Source organism: Pseudochaenichthys georgianus, chromosome 9, assembly GCF_902827115.2.
Source record: "Pseudochaenichthys georgianus chromosome 9, fPseGeo1.2, whole genome shotgun sequence".
NCBI lineage: Eukaryota > Metazoa > Chordata > Actinopteri > Perciformes > Channichthyidae > Pseudochaenichthys > Pseudochaenichthys georgianus.
In genome coordinates this window covers 35910045-35926498 of record NC_047511.1, presented here as the reverse complement: position 1 = coordinate 35926498, position 16454 = coordinate 35910045, and positions in this window count along the sequence as shown.

The following is a 16454-nucleotide window of genomic DNA, read 5'->3' as shown; positions in this document are numbered from 1 at the left end:
TTCAGAACAAAGTAACAGAAAACTAAAATGGCATTCATTTTTTTAAATATGTCGTGGAGTAATAGATTTATTTATTTTTCTTCTCAAGAGAGTACCAGAATGTGTGCAGGGGTTGGGTTTTCAGCATGTCAACTCTTTCACCTGTGGGGAAGTTGCAGGGGTTGGCTTCAGGTCGCCCTTTTTATTTACTACAAGACAAATGTGCCTTTTTGTTTCATACAGTTCAATTTGGATTGAGACAGGGAAATAATCTAAACCTCACGCGTGGCGTTTCACTGTCAAGTAGGGCTGCAACAAACGACTAATTTGATAGTCGATTAATCTATCGATTAATGAAACGATTAATCGACTATTCGGACTATTACGCCTTGCACAATTTCTCAAACGCTCTTATTTAGCCATCAACTTTTAGATTTAGCTTGAGGTTGTTTTAGGCATGTGGAAACTAACAATGAAGACAATAAAGATGAATACTTGATTAAAAAATACATATTATTAAATTAACTAAACAAATTGTTTACAAAATGAACATTGCTTTTCATTTAAATTAAATAAATAATATTTCACATCAAAAGAAACAACAGTGTTTTAGCAAATAATAAATAATGTGATAACAGAATTGTAAACAGAATAGCTGAAACTTTAACAAACTAACTAATTCAGTTACCTCAAATCATTACCCCATGTTTATATAATGTAGTGAACTCCGTGTGTTGCTGCTAGCATACATAACACCTGACGTGAAAACGTTACTCGTGGACGGGGCTACAGAGCTGGTAGAAAGACAGTCGATGTGGAGCACTTTTGCTAAATGTTTAGACAAATTGCTCGTATTGCCGCCCTTACATGCTAAACTCTTATTGCACTTTTGGCAACGAGTATCGAGACGGGTAAAGTTTAACCACACCTCGGCTCGGAGCGGCGTTCTCTCTGCCGTCTCCGCAGTGTGTTGCTGCATGTAGCAGCCGCGTGTGCAACCTGATCTCACCAGAATGCGTGACTCCACCACGACTCCTTAACACCACAATGCGTGGTGGACTCACGAACTTTGTTACATTTGCGTGTCGGTACCACGCAAACAAGCCCAATGTAAAGTGAATGAGGCTCCTTTGTCGTGGTGCACACACGCATTTCTACAACGTCCTTCAGGGAGCTTTTATTCTATAAAACGTTTTTAAAATATACTTTATAGCTTGTAGTAACTCGCGGGAGGCTTCTTTTATTTTATTTGTATTCATAATAATTGTTATTTTTCGTCAGAATGTATTATGTTGCATTAGTTACGATTTTTTGTTCTAAAAAAACAGTGCATTGTGTGTAATACAACTGTGATTTTTATTAAATTAGTTAGTTTTTAAGGAAGGCCAGAGCTTCAGCTGTGTCCAATAGATTGTTCCCTTTAGTTAATGTTTTTTAAAAGAACATTATATTCCAATTTGATCATGTCCCCTTTATTGTATTACGGAGAGCAATGTGAGCATCCATTCCCATTGGATAACGGAGAATTTTACCCCGGAAGTAAGTATTATCCTTACTGTCGATTGATGTCACAGTGATATCTGCACGACTCATCAACTAAAAAACACCAGATTATCCTTGTTGATTACACAACATTGATTGGTTTAAGTTGTGTACAATACTTTTGTAATTTTCCCCTTCGATTCGGAGAAACAAAGATTTGTTCAGTTTAGGATGGCCCAAGACACTACACTACCCAGAATCCTCAGCTATTGTTCCGCGTTGCCTCAAGCTCTGTGATTGGTTGACCTCCAACTGCATTCCATATGAAAAAAAAAACGTTTCGTTAAAGATAAATCATACTTTATTCAGCAGTGCTTGCTTTACTCTTTGAAAGTCATCACATGAATGCATTGTAAATAGTACACATCTGTCGTAGTTCTTTCTTTATCTACAGAGATCTGTCCTCAAAATAGACCGGAAACTATTCTTTTACCGTTTACCGTTTACCGTTTTAATTTCACAATAAAGTTAGTAGTAATAATTTGTTTGATATTATTGTTTTTTATTAAATACTCATGTTAAGACTATCTTTTCTGTGTTGCTGTGGGGTTTTTCCATCGCTTTTGTGTTACAAATATCAAAACAATAACTAAATATATCCGTCGTAAACTAAACCAGAAACAGCAGTATATTTTATTTTGTTAACACTGGAAACTTGACAGCTTTTTAACCCAAACCACCTACTGGTTAAAGCACGTTATTACACGTTTAGAGTAATATTGAAATCTTGAAAAGGGATGTCCAAAATAGCAATTATATACAGTTTTTAATTAACTAATTAATTTGTAGAGAATAACGAGTAATGTATATACTTTATAGGGATCTGCAGATAAATATTTAGTCTTCTCAAGCACCAACAATCATTACATTACATTACATTGCATTTAGCTGACGCTTTTATCCAAAGCGACTTACAATAAGTGCGTTCGACCAACAAAATACAACCTTGAAGAAAACAGAATCATAAAGTACATCAGGCTTCATAGAGCAAAAACATTTCAAGTGCTACTCAACTGGCTTTAGATAAGCCAGTCCTCCAATCAAATATCTCTCCTGATTGTTGACACTTGACAATCACCTTCCCTGAATTTTACTCAGGTGTAACTAAAGTCTGCTTTAAGGGTTGTTTATATTTCACATCATTAATCAGAATCTGTAAAGTAACTAAAATAAATGTAGTGGAGTAAAAATACCAGGTTAACCTTAAAGAAAGCCCTCATACTGACGCTGTGTACAAGAAGGGGATGAACAGACTCTATTTTCTGAGGAAGCTGAGATCCTTCCACGTGTGCAGCAAGATGCTGGAGATCTTCTAGTCTGTTGTGGCCAGTGCACTCTTCTTTGCTGGGGGGGGGGGGCAGCATCAGAGCCGGTGACACCAGCAGGATCAATAAAGTGATCAGGAAAGCTGGGTCTGTCATCGGCATCAAGCTGGACCCCTTTGAAGCTGTGTTGGAGAGGAGGACACTGAACAGGCTGTTGTCCATGATGGATAACCCACCCATTCTCTCCACCTGCAGCTGGACAGACAGATAACCCCACCCATCCTCTCCACCTGCAGCTGGACATCCCACAGGCCATACAACTATTAAACACCTGAACTTTGAAATAACATCCATAGCATTAATCTGGCTGCTACTTAGAAATGATTTGTTTAATATATCATATTCCAATCCCTTGTATAGACTCTTATTGCACTATTTCACTTTTTACTATTTTACTAATTTTCTTTTTGTATTGACTTGCACTATTTTTTCTGTGTATCTGTTTTATTGTGTTGCACCGTTGGAGGAGCCTGTGACCTAAGGGGGGGGGGGTAGGAAACGTTCGATTCCTGTTTTGAGGGTTTCATTCCATTTCAAAATGCTGTTTGTCGCTCAGCGTACACTTCGCGCACTGCCACTCCAACATCCAATCACAGAGGTTGAGGACAAATCACGGGGTTTGTCAAGCAAAGCACATGGTGGAGTCCCAAACGATAGCTGAGGATTCTGGGTAGTGTAGTGTCTTCGGCCATCCTAAACTGAACACATATTTGTTTCTCCGAATCGAAGGGGAAAAATACAAAAGCATTGCACACAATTTAAACCAATCAATGTTGTTTAATTAACAAGGATAATCTGGTGTTTTTGAGTCGATGAGTAGTGCAGATAGCACTGTAAAATTAATCGACAGTAAGGGGAATACTTACTTCCGGGTGTAAAATCCTCCGTTATCCAATGGGAATGGATGCTCACATTGCTCTCCGTAATACAATAAAGGGGACATGATCAAATAGGAATATAATGTTCTTTTAAAAAACGTTAACTAAAGGGAACAATCTATTGGACACGGCTGAAGCTCTGGCCTTCCTTAAAAACTAACTAATTTAATAAAAATCCCAGTTGTATTACACACAATGCACTGTTTTTTTAGAACAAAAAATCGTAAATAATGCACCATAATACATTCTTACGAAAAATAAAAATTATTATGAATACAAATAAAATAAAAGAAGCCTCCCGCGAGTTACTACAAGCTATAAAGTATATTTTAAAAACGTTTTATAGAATAAAAGCTCCCTGAAGGACGTTGTAGAAATGCGTGTGTGCACCACGACAAAGGAGCCTCATTCACTTTACATTGGGCTTGTTTGCGTGGTGCCGACACGCAAATGTAACAAAGTTCGTGAGTCCACCACGAACTTTGTTACATTTACATTTGTGGTGTTAAGGAGTCGTGGTGGAGTCACGCATTCTGGTGAGATCAGGTTGCCTAGAGCTACGGGCGGTAATGTTAGTCCTCCAGCATTTCATGTCCCTAATTCAAGGGAGACATGTAATGGTCAGGAGCGACAACAGCACCACAGTGGCTTATATCAACAGGCAGAGCGGAGTCTGCTCCGCCGCCTTGTTGACCACAGCGGAGAGGCTGTGGTTATGGGCTTCAGAGGTGGTGTTAGCCCTGAGAGCCCTCCATATCCCGGGACTGGAGAACAGGGGGGCCGACCTCATGTCGAGGGGCGGCCCCCTGCCAGGCGAATGGATGCTTCACCCGGAGGTGGTGAAGCAGATCTGGGCCCAGTTTGGGAGAGCGGAAGTGGATCTGTTCGCCAGCCGGCGCAACAACCACTGTGCCCTGTGGTTCTCCATGGCCCTGGGTGACGACCCACCCTTGGGGGTGGACGCGTTTGCACACGAGCCATGGCCAAGGAAGCTGCTATACGCCTCTCCACCGCTGCTTCTCATTCTCCCTCTCCTGGGGAGAGTGAGGCGAGAACGGCTGTCAGTCATCCTAGTGGCTCCGGACCGCGTCGGGGCGCCGTGGTACTCAGAGATGACACAGATGAAGGTGGGCCAGCCCTGGGCGGTTCCCCAGTTCAGGGGGGCGAGGTCTCAAGAGGCAGGTGCAATCGGGGCGTTACCCACTCTGGGCCGTCCTCTCCAGGCTTGGCTCCTGAGAGGGACAGGCTGAGACAGGGTGGATTGTCTGACAGTGTTATTCAGTCTATCCAGGCAGCTAGAGCTGGATCCACCACAGCCTGTTACAGGCCAAGGTGGCTAGGATTCCTGCGATGGTGTGAGGAGCGGAGAATAGAGCCCCTATCTTGTGAGTTAGGCTCTATTTTTTCCTTCTTACAGTTATTGGTGGACAGAGGACTAGCTCATTCTACTATAAAAGTGTATGCAGCAGCCATCTCGTCCTGCCATGAGGGATTTGGCGGCAGGTCAGCCTTTAGTCAACCACTGATGTTGCGGTTTTTACAGGGGGTCAGGAGGCTGCGCCCAGTAGTGCACGCCTCCACCCCACAGTGGGACCTGCCCCTAGTGCTCGAGGCTCTGGCCTCGGGGCCGTTTGAGCCTCTGGAGCTCTCCTCTCTGAAAGCATTGTCGTGGAAAACAGCTTTGCTTCTTGCCTTAACGTCAGCCAAAAGGGTGTCCGAGTTAACTGCTCTGTCGGTGCACCCGAGCTGTTTACTGATTCGGGGTGACCGGAGCGGTGCGACACTCAGACCAAACCCCTCCTTTGTGCCAAAAAGCTAAGGAGTGCGTTCAGGTCGAGCGCTATTCAGTTAGGGGGTTTTAGTCTTCCCCCCCATGGTGGGGCCAGGGAAGCTAAACTACACCTCCTCTGCCGGTGCGTGCGCTAGCATGTTATGTGGAGCGCACGGCTGCCCTTAGACGCACCGAACAGCTGTTCGTGTGTGTGGGGGGCGGTGTGATCGGGAAAGCTCTGTCCAAGAAACGCCTGGCAGGCTGGCTCTGCGAGTGCATTGCACATGCCTACGGACAGGCAGGGAGAGCCTGCCCTACGGGGGTTCGTGCGCACTCCACACAGGCTGTGGCTGCGTCGACAGCCTTACGGCCCGTCCACACAGCGGCGTGTGCTGACGCTTGCCGGCGGGCGTGTCTGACACTCGACCAACAACCAATCACATGAATCTCCCGCCCCTGACACACAAGCAGCGGTTTGATTTGCTAGAGCTTGTACTGGCATATGATTCGATTGGCTGACGCCTCGCCGAGGCGTCAAAAGTTGAACATTGCTCAACTTTTGCAGCGAGACACGCCAGCTACGCTCCACGTCGCTTCCCACGATGCATTTCGGCTAAAAGTGACGTCACCCCATTCAAAGTGAATGGGGAAGCGTCAACGCACGCTGCTGTGTGGACAGGCCGTTATTCAACGGTGTGAGTGTGAAGGATATATGCACAGCGGCGTCTTGGTCGACGCCAGGCCCCTTCATAAGGTTTTATCTCTTGGACATATCGGGCTCTTTCTCCTCGTCTGTGCTTGCGGGGGTAACACAGGACTGGTAGGGGGGGGGGGGGGGTTGTGGGTCAGTTGGCATCTGACCCCCTCCCCGGACGTAATGCGCCTTCGCTGTTCTCAGGCCCTCTGAGGGTCCCGGGATGGGCGAGGGGCGCGCTGGGCCCTTGCACGGGGTCAGTGTTTGAGTGTGGGGCATGGGCTCTGGCACTCTCCCTGTTATCCTTAGGGATTCAGGGAAGCAGGCGTGTAGTAAGCCCATTCAGGGCCGAGGGGGCTCTCCCCATCCGTCTATGGGCGGGAGGGGGGTCCCCCGGCACTGTTTTTTGAGCACACTTTCTGCGAGGTAAGCGCAGCAGGGTGTGCTCTGTCAGCCACAGCACAGATTTCTCCTCGGTTATAACCGGATTAAAGGAGAATGTGGGGCAGCAGCTGCTGACCATAAAAGCCGGTCAGGGGCAGTAGGGTGGAATGTTGTTGTTGGACGACAGTGCGCGTATACATCGCGGCTCCACCCACTGTACCCATAGAGTCCAGTAGAGGGCGGAGCCTGTGAGAGATATAACGTTGGGTTACGTATTGTAACCCTCTGTTATATTAGCACAGGCGGAGCCCTCTACTCAGGGCACTGTCTGTCCTATTCCGCTCGCTGAAGAGAGGTGTAGGATGATAGTCAGGAGGCGAGGCCTCCTTTTATACGGTGTGATGCGCGCGCATTCAGGTAGGCCCGCCCAAGGCCGGCTACGTCTATAGAAGTCTCAGTGGGAGAATACTTGCATAGAGGGTAGTACCCATAGAGTCCAGTACAGGGCGGAGCCTGTGAGAGATATACAAGGGTTACAATACGTAACCCAACGTTTTGAGTCAGGGATATTTGACCCCAAGAAGAGAAAAGAAAAGTGTTATCAGTGCCGCTGTCGGCTAAACTATAGGCCTACAGGACTTGGATCATCAAGCATTTCCTCCTAAAGCCCTGAGCTTTCATTACTTTCACACATGAGTAAGCAAACCATCCAATATGGGCCAGATTTCTGAAGTATCCACACTGCACAGGTCACTCCATGTCCCGCTGTAGCTCTCGTGATGTCTAATTTCCCTTGTTTCTTTCTTCCGTCTGTCGTTGTATTTGAGGGGTTTCAATCTTCCAGACCATGAAACTCCAGTTGGGCGTGTGATGCCCATACTTAAAGAACCTTAAGGTGGGAGAGGGATCACCGGGAATGCCAAGGCAATTAATCCTATGACCTTCTTTAGGTCACAGGGAGATGTACATGGGCAGAATTTCATCACTTCAAAGAAAAATTGTCCAGAACTAGAAGAAAAAACTATGAAGGGACTTTTATTTATACAATTCATGTCTTTCACTTATATTTTCTTGTTACTTCTAGCTTTTTTCTTGTTTAGTTCAATTTTGGATTCAAATTATGCAAATTGAACACATCCTTAACAATTGTGAGCAATTTGTGACAAGAATATAACTGTGCCATCTGCAGCGATCGGATCATTGGCCTCTATTCAGGAGCAGACACAAAAATGGGTCGCGTTGTGTTTCTCTGTCTTGGAGACTGCAGCTCTGAGAAGGCAGCGAGCTAACTTCTGCAGTATGTACTACAGCGTGAAGAGGGAGAAAACTTCAGCCTAAATATTCAAGTATTTACACACGAGTCATTATCCAATCACTGCCATACCCCAATGCACAAGATGATGAGGGGTTTAGTGCGGTGTACTGGGAGACACTGAGCTGTAGAGCGAACGTATGATAAGTGAGCGGGTGTTTCTGTGTGTTCATGATGATGATACCAGCAGCAGTGACTGAGCTGTTCAGTGTGACCGGAAGACCAGCTGGAGTTGAAGTTAAGATCGGTTGTTTGGCTTTGGCTTCTTTTTTCCAGTTTCTTTAACAGCATCTGCATTAGGGGTGCAACAACTAATCGACTTAATCGATTAAAATCGATTACCAAATTAGTTGCCAACTAATTCAGTCGTCAATTCGTTGGTGACGTCATCACGTGTGTTTTACGCCCCGTTAAGCTCTAACTTTATTGGTCTTTGTATCGGTACTGGAGACATTTAAAAAATATATGTCATGTATTATTGCTACAAAGACATTATATCGCAGTCTTAGTGTCGCCAACTCGTTTCTAATATGCAAAAAGACAAACAAATGCGTCTATGATGTATTTTCGATCTTTCTCTCCCCCGCCTGCTTGCGAGGGGGCGGGGCAGTTTACACACGGGCAGCTGCAACATGCAGCAACACACACACGTGGGAGATGGCGGAGAGAACGCACTCCGAGGTGGTTAAACTTTACCCCTCTCGATGTGGAGAATGCTCGTTGCCAAAAGTGGAATAAGAGTTTAGCATGTAAGGGCGGTAACACGAGCTATTTGTCTAAACATTTAGCAAAAGTGCTCCACATCCAGACGGAGAAATGCACCGGGTTCGACTGTCTTTCTAGTAGCTCTGTTGCCCTGTCCACGAGTAACGTTTTCACGTCAGGTGTTATGTATGCTAGCAGCAACACACGGAGCTAACTACATTATACAAACATAATGATTAGAGGTAACAGAGTTATTTGCGGACTTTTGGTGACAGAGCCTTCAGTGTGGCATCCCCTGGGTTTCCTGAAAGGCACTATAAAAATATTATATATTATTATTATTATTATTATTATTTAGTTTGTTAAAGTTTCAGCTATTCTGTTTACAGTTCTGTCATCAGATTATTTAATACGATTTGTTAACACTGTTGTTTCTTTTGATGTGAAATATTATTTATTTAATTTGAATAAAAAGCGATGTTAGTTTTGTTCACAATTTAAGTTATTTCAATAATATATGTATTTTGGAATCAAGTATTCATCTTTATTGTCTTCATTGTTAGTTTCCACATGCCTAAAACAACCTCAAGCTAAATATAAAAGTTGATGGCTAAATCAGAGCGTTTGAGAAATTGTGCAAGGCATACAGTAATAGTCCGAATAGTCGATTAATCGTTTCATTAATCGATTATCAAATTAGTCGTTTGTTGCAGCCCTAATCTGCATTCACACTTTGTCCTCATTTTGACTGCCGTACTCTGCAGTGTGGTTTGTATCCACCATCTCAAAATTAATTATGAGGAAAGAGTTGCAATCCAAGAAACCACATTATAATAAATCTCAGCTACACACAATTTGTTCTTGTGACTCAGACACATACAGAGGAACTGACTCGATACAGATAATTAGAGTACCATGATTCAAACACAGATTTTCTCCAATTTTTTGAAAATAAGTGCCAAGTATATGGGGCCTCATTTATAAAGGGATATACGCTAAAAAAATGGCGTACGCCAGTTTCTATGCAATGTTTGCGATTTATAAAATACTAACTTGACGGGAAAATGTGAGGTCCTCCACGCAAACTCTAACCCATGCGTACGCACTAAGCACAAACATGGGAGAGACACGAAACTGCGACTCCGTTAGCAGAAGGAAGAATGGAGAGAAATATGTGGAAATAATACCATAAATAAAATGTTACCTCTCATTTTTCATATGAAGAAATCATTTTCACAAATTGATTAAAGCCAATCTTAAAATGATGAAACAAACGCCTGTTTGAGACTCCTCAGTGCACACAAAAACGTAACTTGGAGAAATAAATAAATACGGATATTGTAGTGCCGAGAGATATGGAGTCAGAGGCGGTGCAAGGAAGGTGCAAGAATAGTTATTTATTTACAAGCTGCAAAGGACATGTTGTCGGGTCGCAGCCCGGGTCGACAAGAGAGAGCCAAGAGGGCACACCTATTTATAGGTAACCCATAACATGTCCGTGTGGGAACAATAACCGCAACTGTAGTTCCAAGTTTGAATTATGTCCCAGTGGTTAAATAGGTGGTCACCACACAAGCCCCCCCAGAATTCAAACATGGCAAAAAAATATATCCCCACGTCCGTGGAGGAAGCACCACAAGGGCCGAGGAGGGTGGGGCCGCAGGTGAGGACCGGGCCATGGAACGGGCCATGGAACGGGCCACGAAAGGGGGCCGCAGGAGAGGGCAGGGGCCCTAACGAGGGCGAGGGCACCCACACCGGGGGCGGGCCGTCGTAAGGGGGCCGCACTAGGTGTTGCGGAGAACCCAGCAGGAAAGAGGGCAACCCGGCCGCAGGCAGACGCACAACGGCGGCGGGCATGAAGTCCTCGGCAGGCGTCGAGGTATCCCCGGAAGAGAGGGCAACCCGGCCGCAGGCAGACGCACAACGGCGGCGGGCATGAAGTCCTCGGCAGGCGTCGAGGTATCCCCGGAAGAGAGGGCAACCCGGCCGCAGGCAGACGCACAACGGCGGCGAGCATGAAGTCCTCGGCAGGCGTCGAGGTATCCCCGGAAGAGAGGAGCAGTCCCCCCGGGAGGAAGGAGCACAACCCGGCCGCAGGCAGACGTGCCGCAGGCAGACGTGCCGCAGGCAGACGTGCCGCGGCGGCGGGCATGAAGTCCTCAGCAGGTGCTGAGGCATCACCGGGAAGCAGGAGAGGCCAGACAGGGTCCCGGAGCGCGCCACCCATGGGCCGATGGAGCATGGGCGACGTCCGGAACTGTCGAGGCGAGACGGGGTCCAGGAGTGCACCACCCAGGCGTCGATGATACCGTGAGTGGCGTCTGGAACCGCCGTCGAGGTGGTGAAAAAATAAAATAAAAATGAGAGTGTCCACATGAGGTCAACCGGCTGGTCGAACCTCCTCTCCGGCACCGGAAAAAAAATTGTTAACAGTCAGATGTCAACACGTCGTTAGTTGCTAGCCGTTAGCTGCCGCTGCTAGTTGTCGTTAGCTGTTAGCCGTTGTTAGCCGTCGGTAGCTGCTAGTTGTCGTTAGCTGTTAGCCGTTGTTAGCTGTCGTTGTTAGCCGTCGGTAGCTGCTAGCCGTTAGCTGTAGTGGTTAGCTGTTAGCTGGTGTCGACGGCCGCTAGCCGGAAGCCGTTAGCTGGCTGCCATGGGTAGCTGCTAGCCGTCGTTAGCCCCTCGTGCTTAGCCGCTAGTCGTCGTCAGCCCGCACAGCCAGGACGTGCAGCCGCACGCCCCGAAGAAACAAGCCCACGAGGTAGCAATCAGTTTGCTGGTCGACCCAGCAGGTCGTGCATCGTCCCCCTGCTGGTTGGAAAGCCGATGCAGGAACGGCGAGCAACGTCCCCAGCTCTTCTGCGGGGCGCGCACCGAGCCTCAGTCCGCGTGCCGGTGGCAGCCACGGACGATTCCAAAAATCCCCGGCATTTCGAGAAAGAAACATGAGTTCCTTTTGCCGTGTTCGGGTCCGTCCCGGAAACTTCTCGAGACTTGTCGGGGTCACCAGTGTAGTGCCGAGAGATATGGAGTCAGAGGCGGTGCAAGGAAGGTGCAAGAATAGTTATTTATTTACAAGCTGCAAAGGACATGTTGTCGGGTCGCAGCCCGGGTCGACAAGAGAGAGCCAAGAGGGCACACCTATTTATAGGTAACCCATATAACATGTCCGTGTGGGAACAATAACCGCAACTGTAGTTCCAAGTTTGAATTATGTCCCAGTGGTTAAATAGGTGGTCACCACAATATGTTATTTAAAACCACCTCGAATATGTTGTGTTAATGTTATGAAATGTTTTCTCATAAATGATGCGGTAAGCAGAAGGACAGAATTACGTCTAAACTGACGCCGTTTTGCATTTATATAGATACGAGCATGGTTTTATATACTATCACGTTTAATCGTGTTTTATGCCGTTTGCCAAGACTTGATAAGTCGCTCGTAAAACACAGGAGGTATGGAAACTAAGAACACCATATGTGGTAAATTGTACAGCTAATATAATACAACACATTAGTTGTATTTCCTTTAACTGGTGGATATAGGCCCTTTCTCATTTCATCAAATCCCCCTCCTCGAAAAACAAGTCTCAAACAGGCGTTTATTTAATCATTTTAAGATTGGCTTTAATCAATTTGTGAAAATGAATTCTTCATATATGATAAATGAGAGGTAACATTTTATTTATGGTATTATTTCCACATATTTCTCTCCATTCTTCCTTCTGCCAACGGTGTCGTAATTTCTCGTCTCTCCCGTTTTTGTGCTTAGTGCGTACGTATGGGTTAGAGTTTGCGTGGAGGACCGCACAATTTCCCGTCAAGTTAGTATTTTATAAATCGCAAACATTGCGTAGAAACTGGCGTACGCCATTTTTTGAGCGTATATCCCTTTATAAATGAGGCCCCTGGTCTTTATCAGAGTTGTTCTGGTGCAAAGCTGAAGAATAAAGGTGTTGGCAAAAGGGGCCATGAAAAAATATGTAATTTGTTAAAAACCCCTTGCAGCCCCCCAAAGTATTATTAGAGTTGTTACGGTTGCAGATGCTGAGAGCCATGATAAGGCTGTTTCTGCAGAGTCTCATTTGTTGACATACTGAATTCAGAGCTTTAGGCTGTGAGAATTCCATCCATCCATCCATCCATCTTCTCCCGCTTATCCGTGGTCGGGTCGCGGGGGTAGCAGTTCCAGCAGAGAGCCCCAAACTTTCTTTTCCCTGGCGACATCAACCAGCTCTGACTGGGGGATCCCAAGGCGCTCCCAGGCCAGCGAAGAGATATAATCCCTCCACCTGGTCCTAGGTCTACCCCTTGGTCTCTTCCCAGCTGGACGTGCCTGGAACACCTCCCTAGGGAGGCGCCCAGGTGGCATCCTAACTAGGTGCCCGAACCACCTCAACTGGCTTCTTTCGACGCGAAGGAGGAGCGGCTCAACTCCGAGTCCCTCCCTGATGACCGAACTTCTCACCTTATCTCTAAGGGAGACACCAGCCACCCGGCGGAGGAAACCCATCTCGGCCGCTTGTATCCGCGATCTCGTTCTTTCGGTCATGACCCATCCTTCATGACCATAGGTGAGGGTAGGAACGAAAATGGCCCGGTAGACAGAGAGCTTTGCCTTCCGGCTCAGCTCCCTTTTCGTCACAACGGTGCGGTAAAGCGACTGCAATACCGCTCCCGCTGCTCCGATTCTCCGGCCCATCTCACGCTCCATTGATCCCTCACTCGAGAACAAGACCCCGAGATACTTGAACTCCTTCACTTGGGGTAAGGACTCATTCCCTACTTGGAGTGGACAGTCCATCGGTTTCCTGCTGAGAACCATGGCCTCAGATTTGGAGGTGCTGATCCTCATCCCAGCCGCTTCACACTCGGTTGCGAACCGATCCAGTGAGTGCTGAAGGTCGCAGACCGATGAAGCCATCAGAACCACATCATCTGCAAAAAGCAGTGGTGCAATCCTTAGTCCACCGAACTGCAGACCCCCCCCCCCACGACTACGCCTCGAAATCCGATCCATGTATATTACAAACAGGATTGGTGACAAAGCGCAGCCCTGGCGGAGGCCAACCCTCACCGGAAATGGGTCCGACTTACTGCCGAGGACCCGGACACAGCTCTCGCTTTGGGAGTACAGAGATTGGATGGCCCTGAGTAGAGACCCCCTCACCCCATACTCCCGCAGCACCTCCCACAGTAACTCCCTGGGAACCCGGTCATACGCCTTCTCCAAGTCTACAAAACACATGTAGACCGGATAAGCGTACTCCCAGGCCCCCTCCAGGATCCTTGCGAGAGTAAAAAGCTGATCCGTCGTTCCACGACCAGGACGGAATCCGCATTGTTCCTCCTCAATCTGAGGTTCGACAATCGGCCTGACCCTCCTTTCGAGTACCTTGGAGTAAACTTTCCCGGGGAGGCTGAGTAGTGTGATGCCTCTGTAATTGGCACACACCCTCTGATCCCCCTTTTTGAAAAGGGGGACCACCACCCCGGTCTGCCACTCCTTCGGTACCGTTTCCGACTTCCACGCAACGTTGATGAGACGTGTCAACCATGACAGTCCCTCAACACCCAGAGCCTTCAGCATTTCCGGGCGGATCTCATCCACCCCCGGGGCTTTGCCACTGTGGAGTTGTTTGACGACCTCAGTGACCTCCCCCCGGGAGATTGGCGTTGATCCCCCGTCATACTCCAGCTCTGCCTCTAACATAGAGGGCGGAGTTGTCGGGTTCAGGAGTTCCTCAAAGTGTTCCTTCCAACGTCCCAACACTCCATCAGTTGAGGTCAACAACGTCCCATCCTTACTGTACACAGCTTGGATGGTTCCCTGCTTCCCCCTCCTGAGGTGTCGGACAGTTTTCCAGAACAACTTTGGTGCCGCCCGAAAGTCCTTCTCCATGTCTTCTCCGAACTTCTCCCACACCCGCTGCTTTGCCTCGGCCACGGATGAGGCTGCTGCCCTTCGGGCCTGTCGGTACCTTGCAACTGCTTCGGGAGTCCCCCGGGATAACAAATCCCTGAAGGCCTCCTTCTTCAGTCGGACGGCTTCCCTGACCACCGGTGTCCACCAGGAGGTTCGAGGGTTACCGCCCCTTGAGGCACCTAAGACCTTGAGACCACAGCTCCCCACCGCGGCTTCGGCAATAGAGGCTTTGAACACCGACCACTCTGGTTCAATGTCCCCAACCTCCACAGGAATGCCCGAAAAGCTCCGCCGGAGGTGTGAGTTGAAGGCCTCCTGAACTTGGGCCTCCTCCAGACGTTCCCAGTTCACCCGAACTACACGTTTGGGCTTACCAGGTCTATCCAGAGGCTTCCCCCGCCACTCGACCCAACTCACCACCAGATGGTGATCAGTTGACAACTCCGCCCCTCTCTTTACCCGAGTGTCCAAAACATACGGCCTCAGGTCCGATGATACGATAACGAAATCGATCATGGACCTTCTGCCTAGGGTGCTCTGGTACCACGTACACTTATGAGCATCCTTATGTTCGAACATGGTGTTTGTTATGGCCAATCCATGACTAGCACAGAAGTCCAGTAACAAACCACCACTCCGGTTCAGATCAGGGGGGCCGTTCCTCCCAATCACGCCCCTCCAAGTGTCTCCATCATTTCCCACATGTGCGTTGAAGTCTCCCAGCAAGACTAAGGAGTCCCCTTCAGGAGCCCCATACAGGACTCTTTCCAGGGTCTCCAAGAAGGCCGAATACTCTGAACTGCTGTTGGGTGCATAAGCACACACAACAGTCAGAGTTTTCCCCCCCATAACCCGCAGGCGTAGGGAGGCGACCCTCTCGTCCACTGGGGTAAACTCCAACAACGAAGCACCTAACCGGGGACTTGTGAGTATCCCCACACCCGCCCGGTGCCTCACACCTTGAGCAACTCCGGAGAAGAATAGAGTCCAACCCCTATCCAGAAGTAAGGTTCCAGAGCCGACGCTGTGCGTAGAGGTGAGCCCAACCAGATCCAACTGGTACCGCTCCACCTCCCGCACAAGCTCCGGCTCCTTCCCCCCCAGAGAGGTGACGTTCCACGTCCCCAAAGCCAGCTTCTGTCGCCCGGGTCTGGTCCGTCGAGACCCTCCGCTTTCACTGCCACCCGTCTGGCAGCGCACCCGACCCCATCGATGTTTCCCGTAGGTGGTGGGCCCGCGGGACAGAGAAGCGGAGGTGTTGCCCACGTTGCCTTTTCGGGCTGGGCCCGGCCGGGCTCCGTGGCAAGCCCGGCCACCAGACGCTCGCCGACGAGTCCTCCTTCTGGGCCTGGCTCCAGAAGGGGACCCCGGGCTTCCTCCGGGCCGGGTATCCTCACTTCTTGTTTTTCCTTTCATGAGGTCTTTTGAACCAATCTTAGTCTGGCCCCTTGCCTGAGACCAATTTGCCATGGGAGACCCTACCAGGAACACAAGGTTCCAGACAACACAGCCCCCAGGTTCATCAGGGCACACAAACCTCTCTACCACGGTAAGGTGCTGGTTCTTCAGAGAATTCCCCAATTTACAATTTGTGACATAGAGCAGCACCGTTTGACTTAGACTCAATGCGTCGGTTTGGCTTTTTCAGCACAAACTGAAAAAAGAGCTCAGAGTGCAGCAAAGAAAACCAGCAATTTGTATAATAAACTAGAAATACCACCATCTACATTAAACTGCATAATATGACTGATCTTTGACTCATGCTGTGCAGCCTAATAATGGAACTGTAATGATTATGTTCCATGCACTTTTTTCTGTAAAAATCTACGATGAACACCATATTTAATGCAGGTTACTTTCCTCAATGTATTGTAGGTTGTGGCGATGCTAGGTTTAATCAGCAATTACTGTATTTTCAAACTACACATTTTGATT